Below are 10,997 nucleotides of genomic sequence, written 5' to 3' on the forward strand. Positions count from 1 at the left end.
CTTCTTTTTGGAAGAGGGAGAAGATGATGAGAGGAAAACAAAAACCAATTTTCTCCTATAAAAATCTTGGGAGAGTTTCTTTTAGAGAAAAACCTATCTCAAAGAACCAGGAAGACGATTCACTTCAACACTCCCCATATTCACCACACACGATCAAAACAAAGAGAAGTAGGAGGAGGGAGTTCTCCCTCCTCTATTAAATTCAAAATTTAATAGAATAATATTATATAATAACCAACTTATCTTGTAATTAAACTATATGTTATATCAAATATAACATATAACCTATAGTTTTGTATTGTATCAAATAGAATATAACCTATAGTTTTATTTCTCTCAATTAATCATGGTATTTAGTATAAATCACATTTTTACTAGATTTAGTTATATGAATCTCATCCATATAATTAGTATTTGAATCATATTCAAAAATTTAATTCCTCTCAAAATAAACTTTATATTATAATGTATCAAATACATTACATTAATTATATCACATATAGTTAGTTTAATTAATTAATTCCCTCAATTAATTTGAAAAATTCAAATTAATCCAAAATTAATTCTCAATTTAATCTTTGTTGAGCTACAGAGGAGACCTTATGACCTGTAGATTGAATCTCCAATGGTATTTGGATAATTAATTAAACTCTTAATTTAATTACTCAACATTCATTAACTGCTGGTCACTCCACTAAAGACTGATAGCTACATTGTTTGCACTACAGATGTATTTCTGTGTCTATTAGATATAACCAATCAACAGTGCGATGACCCTTCACAAATTGCTCGTAAGTACAGCTGGGCCAAAATTAACGCTTATAGTTACATCTAACTCCTTAAGTACCATTGATCCCACTAATGAATAAGAAGTCAAAGTCCAACTATAACCAAGTCCTTCTCGGGCCAAGAGAGGGGTGGCCAGATTGTTCAAGCCTCGAAATTAGCCTTTAAGAGAGCAATTTATCTACTTACCCCGACATCAAGGAAGGAGTGTATTCCGTCTTGTGTAAATATGTTCCTAGCTTCTCAATCAGATGAATCCCCAAAATGAGTTAGCAATTTGGCCACTCTCACCCATACAAATCAAATGATCGCCTTCATGAGCGGAGTTCACAACTCACTCAGGATTCAGGTCATGTCACTTATAGTCATCCTGGTGAAATGTAAGTCTCTATTATCAACGGTGTTATATAGAGACTAATCATTTTGTAGTCTTGTCTTATACAAACTCTTTGTATAGGATATCTCTACTCACATGTCTCCACATGAATGATCAAGATCAGATCATTTGTAACACTTTAAAACACTTGTAATATCTACAAAGTGAACCGTATTGGTAGTTTCACCAGGATATGGTACCCAACCTTATCCATCTACTACAGACCATTTAGGTTATTATTTAAACATGATCCACCTGTATGTCTCTACATACATGTTTAAATTACATAAAATAACCTAGGATCTTAATTTATTAGATTGAGTGTATGCTCATAAAATAACAATTATTTTATTAATAAAAATTTGTTTATACAATGTTTACAAACTACGAGAATACAAGAAATTTAGGATACCAATCCCAACAATCTCCCACTTGTCCTAAAGTTTAGGGAGCCTAATGTACTATACAGAAAAAGTACAAAAATACAATAAACTAGGACATACACTATACCTCAGTAACATCTCCCACTTGCTCTAGACAATATGTCGCATATCCCGTCGACCCAGACTTTCTAGATGAGCCTCGAACACTTTAGCCATGAGAGTCTTTGTAATAAAATCAGCAACGTTGTGCTCCGAAACAATCTTCATGACAATCATGTCACCTTGATGCACAATCTCCCAAATTAAATGATATTTCTACTCAATGTATTTGCCTCTTCGATGACTCCTAGATTCCTTAGAATTTGCCATAGCACCATTGTTATCACAATAAAGTGTGATAGACAAAGACATGTTCGAAACACTTCCAAATCAGTAAGGAACTTCTTAAACCAAATAGCCTCTTTAGTCAGCTTCAGCAGCTACGTATTCGGCTTCCATAGTCGAGTCTGTGATGCTTCATTGCTTGATGCTTCGCCAAACTATAGCTCCTCTATTCAGAGTAAACACTGACCCATGTAGATTTTCGAGAATCCCGATCAGTCTGAAAGTTAGAGTCCGTGTATCCTATAAGGATCAAATCTTATCTCCATACGCAAGCATATAGTCCTTTATTCTCCAAAGGTACTTGAGGATTTTTTTTGCTGTTGTCCAGTGATCTAATCCTAGATTGGATTAATATCGACCGACAATCTCTACTGCATAGCAAATGTCAGGTGTTGTACATAATATTACATACATAAGGCTACCAACAGCCGATGCATAGGGAATTCGTCTCATTTCCTCAACCTCTTAAGGAGTCTTAGGACACTGTTCCTTAGACAATACAATTCCATGCCTGAAAGGTAATAAACCCTTCTTGAAATTGTACATCAAATATCTGACAACATCTTGTCAATATACAATGCCTAAGACAAAGCCAACCTTTTGTTGTTACGATCCCTAATGATCTAGATTCTAGAACAAACTGTGCCTCTTTCAAATCTTTCATTTGGAATTGGGCGACCAGCCATTTCTTTACATCAGTCAGAAAACCTACATCATTCCCAATGAGTAGGATATCATCCACATACAGCATGAGGAAAGATACTAATCTATTGATGATTTTTTTATAAACACAAGGCTTATCAACATTCTGATCAAAGCCATAAGATTTGATTGCAGCATCAAATCTTATATTCCAAGATCGAGATGCTTGTTTCAGTCCATAAATGGACCGATTAAGCTTGCAAATCTTTTGCTCTTAATCTTGTTCAATAATCCTTCTGGTTGATTCATGTTGATGGTCTCTTCAAGATTACCATTCAAAAGGCAGTCTTGACGTCCATTTGCCATATTTCATAGTCATAATATGCAGCTATGGACAAGAGAATTCTGATAGACTTTAACATGACAACAGGTGAGAAAGTTTCTTCATAATCCACTCCTTCAACCTGGGTATAACCCTTTGCCGCAAGTCTAACTTAAAGGTTTGTACCTTTCTATCTACACCTCTTTTTCTCTTGTAGATCCATTTACAACCTATAGGATTTACCCCATCAGGTTGATCTACAAGCTCCCAGACAGACTTGAAGTACGTAGACTTTATTTCTTGATTTATGGCTCTAATCCATTCATCCTGGTCAACATCTTCCATTGCTTTTTTATAAGACAATAGATCCTCAACCCCATTATCATTTAGGATGTTTTGGGCGTCTATTAAACCCATGTAGTGTACAGGCGAGTTCATAACCCTCTCACTACATTAAGGCAATCTCAACTCTTGAGATGGATGTGAATGACTAGGTGAACCGATATCAACAACTCTTGTTGATGTATCAGTCTCTTTAACAACTCTTGTTGAAGTCTCAGTAGATTCATTAGAAATTTCACTTTAAAGAATTTTGTTTCGCGATTTATGATCCCTTATGTGGTCTTCTTCCAAGAAGGTAGCGTTTTCGATACAAACACTTTATTCTCACTTGGATAAAAAATGTACCCACCTCTCATTTCCTTGGGGTAGCCTACAAATAGTCATATTTTTTAACAAGGTTCCACCTTTTTGGGATTTTTCATTAGCACATGGACTGGACATCCCAAAATTTCAAAATGGCATAAACTACCTTTATGACCTCTCCATAACTTAAAAGGTATTTCAAAAACACTTTGAGGAAATGTTGTTCAAAATATAAACAGTAGTCTCTATTGCATATCCCTAAAACGAGTCAGGAAGTTGAGCATAGCTCATCATCAACCAAACCATGTCCAACAAGGCCCTTTCTGATACACCATTTTGTTGAGGTGTACCTAGGGCTGAGAGTTGGTACGTAATTCCATGTTCTACCATATAGTTTTGGGATCCTAAGTCCATATACTCTCCACCGCGATCAGATCATAATGTTTTTATCTTTTTACCTAACAAGTTTTCAACCTCAGTCTTGTACTCCTTGAATTTTTCAAGTGCTTCAGACTTATGTTGCATTAGGTATAGATACTCATATCTAGAATAATTATCTATGAAAGAGATGAAATATTCATACCCTCCTGGTGCCCTAACATTCATCGGACCACAAAGGTCTGAATATTTAAGCTCTAAGGTCTCTTTGGCTCTATAGCCTTTTCCAGTAAAATGTCGTTTTGTCATCTTTTCTTCAAGGCATGACTCACATGCAAGTAAAGAGTTTTCTTCTAAACCATTTAGAAGTCCAACTTTTACCATTCTCTTAATCTTATTGAGATACCTAATCTTAGATACCAAAGATGGGTATTTTCTTTAGGAGAACCTCTTGATCTTTTGGCAATTGTTGTCGTTTTGAATATTTTAGTATTTAGCACAGCTTTTGTAACTAACAACCTTAGTACATATAAGTTATTTTCCATTGAACCAAAACCTAATTCCATTCCATTCTTAAGAATAAACACTTTATTTTCAAAGAAGGATAAGGAATTTTTCAGAGAAGGATAAGGAATACTTTTGTTCAATCAGACAAGAAACAGAAATTAAGTTCTTCTTGATATGAGGAACTACATATACGTCATCAAATAACATATATCGTTTCTTGTTCAAAAATAACTTAACCCTACCTACAGCAACAGTTGAAACGGCCTCACCAGTACCGACTCTGAGAGTAATCTCTCTAGCTACCAATTGTCTCTAGGAATTAAATCCTTGATAGGAAGAACATACGTGATTAGTAGCTTCTGAATCAACTATCCAAGCAGAATCATCATTTTCTACTAAGCACATCTCCAAGACAAATAAATCAAATTTATTTTCTTCAGAGTTCTTTTTTTTCTGGAGATTAGTGGGATCAGCTCCATAACTCATATCATAAACTCCAAGATTCATCTTAGAGGACAATCCTTGTTGATTAACTTCATTAAATTTAGCAATAATTATTTTCTCTATCTGTCCCCTGAAACTCAATATGGACTGGAGTTTATCTAGGGAGAGAACATTACTGGTTTCATTGTCATCAACCTCGTTTCGCTTGAATTGTGAGAACTTTTGCTCAAACAATTCTTGCATTGATTGCATGATCTAATATGCAGTGACCATGTTCTCAAATCTTTTGGCTAATACATCAGGTATGCTTGCCAAAATGTGAACTCAAGCCTTAGTATTAGCCTTTATCCACATCTTGTATGTATCATGAACATTTCGTATTGCATCAAGGGTTGGAACTTGAGAACAATCCTCAGTCATGACAATGTTGAGGTCGTTAACCACGAAAAAAGTTTTAATTGAATTTTTCCATGTCGTATAATTAAAAACGATCAAATTACAAGAGGTAACTAACGGAAAGTTACAATTTTACATTTTTACTAAAAAGAAACAAATTGATCTACATTAGATTTTAGCATAACTTTAGAACATCCAATCAATTTTAGCAAAAATTAAAGGAACCCCAACATTAATTTTACAATGATGCTTCAATGATTTAGGGCAAAAGTCACCAAAGAGTAGTCAATTGTCCCTTCACTGAACTGAGACACTCTCAACCAATTATTATACCAGAATAACTCTTATTTCAATAACAATCAGTCATCATTTATTTGGTTAAGAAATCATTAAATAGCTTAACAATTTCTCTTAAGTGTAAGCCTTCATTTTAGATCTTAGAGTTCTACCTCAATTAACCAACTGAAGGAAAAAACCGATTGGGGAAAAAAAAAAAGTGATTCTATCCAATTTTAGAGCTTGCCTTGATATTGACCTACTGCACAAACTATCCGAAGGGCGACGCTCCCAGGGCGTCTCAAGGTCGTGCAAGAAGATCTCACGGTGCAAACCAATGAAGGAGACCATAGGACATGTTGACATACATCCCTCTCCCACTTACTATAAATACTCTTTCCATTCACCTTGATATTGACTCATGTAAACACCATCTGAAGGGGGACGCTCCCAAGGCACCTTAAGATCAAGCATGAATCTCACAGCATAAATATTAAAAAAGAAACGTGAGTTGAAAAATTGACATATCGTATACATCTTTTTCCTCCCAATGAGTATTTTAATAACCTAGGGTTTATTTAACTTATGAAGAGTACGACTAAGTATTTTTACTAAGTGATTGTTTAAGTTTGCTTAAAAGTAATATTTACTTTGGATAGTTAAATAATTTTTTATTTGTTGGGAATGTTCTAAAACTCGCAGTTCGTAAATTTCGTATTAAACATTCTATTTATCAATAAAATATTATTGAGTATTTTATTCAATAAAGTTGTTAATTTTGCATTCTATTATGAAAATCCAATAAACAAATCTATGGCTATAGTATGAATACTTTAACTTTATGTAGTAACATAAACAGGATCAAGTTATAGTATATAGCCTAAATGGTCTATAAAGTATATGGATGAAGTTGGGTATCTCATCCTGGTAACACTATTGGATGCAGTCCATTTTGTATATTGATACAAATGATGTGATCCACAAATCATTTATGTAGAGACATAGGAGTGGAGGCATCCTATGAAATGAGTTTGCATAAGACTGGATCTTGAAATAGTCACTTTTCTTTATAACGACCGTTAACTGTTAAAACTGACTATTTCATACTAAAATAACCTAAGATAACTCGATCTTAATCTCGAGTTAACTATGAACTCCTGTTTATTTGAGACTATCCTTTGATCTGCATAAATGAGAGTAGTCTAACAACACTACTCAATAAGCCTCCCATTTTGAGGATAAAACCAGATAGATAGTTGGGGACATAGCCTTACAAGAAGGAATTCACTCCTATTCATCTTAGGGTCAGCAGATAGGTTGTTCTCTTAAGTTTTGATCCCTCGTCTTGAACAACGGGGCCCCGCCTTCTCTTAGTAGAGAAGGACATGATTCATAAGTGGTATTATGAATCAGTTGTTCAATAGAGGGTCAGTGGGAGCTTAAGGAGCAAGATGTATTCACAGAGTAAAACGGTAATTTTGACCCAGCTGTAAATACGAACGACGTGAAGGATCGATTTACCGATTATGGTAATGGACAGAAATACATCTACAGTAAAGAGAGTGCAACTATCGAGCTATAGTGGTATGTCTTGATAGTTAACGAATAGTAATCAATTCGGTTTAAAGAGTTTAACCAATTAATTACAAATCATTGGAGCTTATGATTTGTAGGTCCATTAGGTTCCTCTACTAGCTCGTAAATTGGATTAATAAATTGAGTATTATTAGATGAAATTTGAAATTAGGGTTATAAATTTGAAATGTTCAAATTCATTTTTAGGGTTTCAATTAATTATATACGATATAATTGAAATGTTTAATTTATCGAAATTAAACAAAATTGGAGAATCTTTAATATTTAAATTATGATTCAAATATTAATTATATGGAATTGAATCACATTAGTGGAGTTGGTGTTTTATTAATTTAATATTAAGATATTAAATTAATAGTTTAATTAAAAGGTTTAATTAAAATTAAAATTAGTTGTATTTAAATTAATTGATTTGAATTAAAATTATAAAACTAAATATTTAAATAAAATAATTTATTTAAATAGAAAATCATTTTTTAAACATTTTAGTTAAAAAATGATTAAATGAGATTAGTGGACTTTTCCCATTTTTTGGAAAAATCCACTATCTCATTTAAGTGGTTAATCACCAAAATCTATTTTAATCTTATTAAATTGTTGAAACAGGAGCTGGCCTTCATGCAAACACCATTTCCATGCATCATTTGAGCCTATAAATTGAAGTTTAAGGCTGATAATTGAGGTATGCATGTTGTGTTTTGAACCAGACCTCTATTGAAGTAAAAACCCTCTTCCCTTTCTCAAATTCATCCAAATTCAATTCAATTTGAGTGTTTCCACCACACAATCCTCATTGAGATTAGTAGAGAAGATTTTGGTCGTCGTCTACTTGAAGATTCAAGCTCAAATTCGTGGATTTCTTGCTGAATTCGTGGAAGTTTCTTCAAAGGTAATGTGTAACTCAAACCCTCTTGTAAACTTGTTATGAGTAACATGTTTTGAACTCAAATTAAGAGTAGTTAAAGTACTTATTATTCTAAATTCTTCCGTTGCATGTTATCTAACTTCTTCATTATTAATATTCGTTAAACACTTTAACAAACCTTAATCAACAATTACATGCTTGTAGTAAATCTATCTAATTCACTTTTCCAGGTCAGTTTCCAGGTAGGGGTATTCTATTTCCGTCAACTTAAATACCATAGCCTAGACAGAACTAGCCTTAGACAAAAGATCTCTTATAGATACATTTGTTACAAATTTAATATTTTATTAAAACCAATTTAATCTTATTAAACTTATTAAAAAGATTAAATTAATTTCTAATCGCATTTGAAATTTGTGATCTTAGGTCTATGTGAATCAAATTTTAAAACTACTTTAGAAAAATGATTTTACCAAAGTTAGCATGCAATTTTGAATTATTGATTTTAATTTCTAATTTCATTTAGTTATAACTCTTATAAAATAAATTAAACAAATTGAAATCATATATTGCATCGAATGACATACTTTATAAAATTATAACATTCATAAAATTATCTAAAGTAATGTCATGCATCATACAATTCCCATTTCATTACAAACCATATATAACACTTATACAATAAGGTAATGAAACAATTAATAACATCCCTCCATATATACATACAACTATATATTATAACACTTATAATATAAATGATACATGGCTACGTTAGTAATACATGCAAGCATATAGAAACACTTATATTATATGATGGATGAGCATGCTATAAAATTAAATCATGCAACTATATATTATAAAATGATGCATGAATATGCAGAATCTATGGTAGGATTTTTACTATATGACATACATTATGACATATATAAAATAACTAAATCATACATCATATGCATAATTTAAACAACAACTATGGACCGGGATTGGACTTCTAATGTCATTAATTGAATTAATATAACATTTATATTAATTTAATCGATCAAAAAATCTATTTTTTACAAATAAACAGTCAACCAGTTTGAAACAAATGAACCGAGCCTTGAACCGCTCGAGCGAAACCGCCTAGCACTCGAACCAGCCACGAATCGGCCTAGAAGAACCCAAATTAACTGAATCAGAGAACCCACGAACCGAACCGGAACCAAAACCCACAAACTGAATCGAAACCAAAACCCACGAACCGCACGCAAACTGGAGTTGGAGCGTGCCTCTTCTTCGTCTCGGAGTGTTAGGACGCTATAGAGAAGAACTCCGTCCGTCGCATCGCAGCGTCGCGACGCTACTGTACAGTAGCCCACTGTACATTTTCAAACTCCTTCAAAACACCTCCGTTTTTTGCCTCATTTTCTCCAGATTGACAACGGGAACATCATGAGTGACTCAATACAAATTAATACATACTCGATAGTAATTAAATACCCCAAAACATTGGCCTTTACAAACCAAATCGTAAAAAAAAAAAAAAAAAATGTTACCACTATAATTAAATTCTGGAAATAAAAAAATAAAAAAAAGGATCGAAACCACTGCTCTGATACTAATTGAAGGAATCTATGAAGGCTCTACAGCAAAAGCAGAAATCATTCTCAATTTTTATGTTTTCACAAAATTGAACAATTACAGAATCAAAACTAAAATTATGCATTAGCACAAGAATTACAGCATGCTTTTAGGAAGAGAAAGAGAAGAAAAAACTACTTACCCTTGAAGACAAAAATCTTCACGAATTCCCTCGATCCAGATCACGAACCCTTCATTCTGGATCTCGATCTCCAAAAATAAAATCCCAAATGACCACAATCACAAGTGAGACCTCTGTATTCTCTTGGGATGAAAATTTTGCAGGAGTGGTAGGCTCTGTTTCTTTTTTAAAGAGGGAGAAGATGATGAGAGGAAAAAAGAAAACCAATTTTCTTTTGTAAAAATCTTGGGAGAGTCTTTTTTTTCGGAGAAAAACCTATCTCAAAGAACCAGGAAGAAGATTCACTTCAACACTCCCCATATTCACCACTCACGATCAAAACAAACTAGAAGGAGGGAGTTATAACTCCCTCTTTTATTAAATTCAAAATTTAATAAAATAACATTATATGATAACCAACTTATCATATAATTAAACTATATGTTATATCGAATATAACATATAACTTATAGTTTTGTATTGTATCAAATACAATATAACCTATAGTTTTATTACTCTCAACTAATCATGGTATTTAGTGTAAATCACATTTTTACTAAATTTAATTATATGAATCTTATCCATACAATTAGTATTTGAATCATATTCAAATATTTTCAAAATAAATTTTATATTATAATATATCAAATACATTATATTAATTATATCACATATAATTAATTTAATTAATTAATTCCCTCAATTAATTTGAACAATTCAAATTAATCCAAAATTAATTCTCAATTTAATCCCTGTTGAGCTACAAAAGGGACCTTATAGACTTGTAATTGAAACTCCAATGGTACTTTGATAATTAAACTCTTTAATTAAATAACCCAACATCCATTAACTGTCGGTCACTCCACTAAAGACCGACTACTGTACTCTTCGCACTACAGATGTATTCCTGTATCCATTGGATATAACCAATCAACGGCGTGATGACCCTTCACAAATTGCTCGTAAGTATAGCTAGGCCAAAATTACCGTTTTGTCCCTGTGCTTACATCTAACTCCTTAAGTATTACTAATCCCTCTAATGAACAATAAGTCATAATCCAACTATAACCAAGTCCCTTTTGGGCCAAGAGAGGGTGTGGCCACATTGTTTAAGCCCCAGAATTAGCCCTTAAGGGAGCAATTTATCTACTTACGTCAATATCAGGGAATGAGTAAATTTCGTTTTGTGTAATTGTGTTCCTAGCTCCCCAATCAGACGAATCCCTAAAATGTTAGGCATATTGAATTAGCAATCT

The sequence above is a fragment of the Benincasa hispida genome, chromosome 6 (assembly GCF_027475165.1).
Source record: "Benincasa hispida cultivar pf3 chromosome 6, pf3_genome.v1.1, whole genome shotgun sequence".
NCBI lineage: Eukaryota > Viridiplantae > Streptophyta > Magnoliopsida > Cucurbitales > Cucurbitaceae > Benincasa > Benincasa hispida.